The sequence below is a fragment of the Etheostoma spectabile genome, unplaced genomic scaffold (assembly GCF_008692095.1).
Source record: "Etheostoma spectabile isolate EspeVRDwgs_2016 unplaced genomic scaffold, UIUC_Espe_1.0 scaffold121, whole genome shotgun sequence".
Classification (NCBI taxonomy): domain Eukaryota; kingdom Metazoa; phylum Chordata; class Actinopteri; order Perciformes; family Percidae; genus Etheostoma; species Etheostoma spectabile.
In genome coordinates, this window is record NW_022605571.1 from 244,228 (window position 1) to 246,097 (window position 1,870).

The 1,870-nt window shown below is 37.9% G+C and overlaps 1 long non-coding RNA gene across 1 annotated transcript in view; it reads right to left on the minus strand.

Moving 5' to 3' along the window:
- Nucleotides 1-996: 996 nt before the first annotated feature.
- The window catches only part of LOC116685705 (uncharacterized), an 18,283-nt gene continuing 17,409 nt past the window's right edge, over nucleotides 997-1,870 (minus strand). Inside the window, exon 3 of the long non-coding RNA XR_004331020.1 lies at nucleotides 997-1,074. This is a non-coding gene — a long non-coding RNA (uncharacterized LOC116685705). The remainder of the gene's footprint in view (nucleotides 1,075-1,870) is intronic.

The following is a 1,870-nucleotide window of genomic DNA, read 5'->3' on the forward strand; positions in this document are numbered from 1 at the left end:
TTTGTGTTTCTGTCTGTTGCCTCGACATAAGCTATCATATGTTAAACATTAACAAGCTAACAGGCAGAGCACATGTTCGGGCATGTTTTGGCGGCTTGCACTACCATCCCGGGATTCACCTGAAAATCTATTTTAACGGTGAAAACGCTCACATTTTAAATGTAGCTACAGTAATTTTTAGTTTTAACGGAGTTGACACAGTGGATGTATTTTGGTAGAATGTTGGGTACTAACAACACAGAAAGTCCGAGTTACAAATGAATATATCCTTGAAATTTGCTACATCAATCGTGTAGAGGAAACACTAAACAAGACAATTTGTAAGCTACACACAGTTTTCAGCCCCATTAGTCGGCAGTGTTGTGCCTGAACGCGTTCTTTGAACGATAGTTCCTGAACGTAGGCTACTGTTTAACTGTCTGATAAACTTTACTGTGAACGCGTTCGTTCTGGTGTTTGTGAACGGCCCCCTCTCGCCCTCCCTCCCTCTCTCTTAACTTCGTTCAATAGGGTGCCAGGTTTTCCATAGAACCTTCCAGGCGAAGACCTGGCTAAAACACACTGCAAACAGGCCTTATGTATGTAGCGTAAAAAACACCGTATCTGGCAACACCAGGCACCACGTCGCACCGCCGCATGAGTCATCAAAACAAAAGCAGCACGGAGGCGACAAAGCAGCACGGAGGCTTCGTATGATCATTTAAACGTGTTTTATGATAAGGTCGGTGAGGATACGAAAAATCTTACATTTCTGTGCAAACGTTGCCTGCCAGCTTTCAAAAAGAAAATAAGCACTTTAGTTACATCCACAGCAAAGCTGAAACGGTACATTAAACTGAAGCACCCGGATAGCATTTCAAGGTATGAGCAAGCTAATCAACATTATAAATATGAAAACTTACGCATAGTTTCAGAGTTAAAACCTAAAATAATGGCCGTCTGTGGTTCTATATGGGCAGTGGCAATAATTAAAAAAAAATTTAAAAGAATCTTGCAGCAACATATGGGAAAAACTATGAACTAGTTCATTTTTGGTACTGTGAACGTAGTTCAAAGTTTTGAAGTATGAACTAACTAGTTAATTTTAAAATGTATAAAGTGAACTTTCCCAACGCTGTTGGTTGGACAAGTAGGAGAACAGAAGTTACATTACTGCTAGTTTCGGTTTAATTGCTTGCAAAGCCAAAAACGTAGATGTTACATGATGACGTTTGGCAAAAAAATGTCATCATTATTTTTGCAGTTGAATATTAAGAAGGACCCTGTCAAACATTTTAAATAGAAACAATAAAAACATTAACAAACTGTATATTGATGTTCCTTCTATCCCGCCCGTGTTCCATCCGTCCAGCACAGTAGGGACGGAGGGAACAATGCACTACTTTTATTCAAAGTCAAATTAAACTGAAGTCGTTCCATATTTTTACAAGATAACACCTGCTATTGATAGAACACACACGTGAGTTGCAATGCTAATATTCTTGTAATTATACTTAAGTCAGGATTGTTTATACTCTTAATTTTTCAAATTGTTTTCATGACTCAATCTGAATCTTCAAATATTCATATCTATACGGATTTATATTTATGTTGGAAAACAAGTATTCTCCTATAATGCTTGTAAAGTATGCACATATGTCTTTTCTCTGCAAATCACATCACTTTAAGTGGAATTTTATTTTAACTAAGACATCATTTGTCCTTTACTACCTTGAGGGCTCTTCACAGCTGCTTTGGCAGTTGGCCTCAGCATTTGGGAGGTGAGATAAAGTACACTAATATATATATTAGTGTACTTTATCTCACCTTCCGATATATGTATATATATACAGTGGTGTGAAAAAGTGTTTGCCCCCTTCCTCATTTCCTG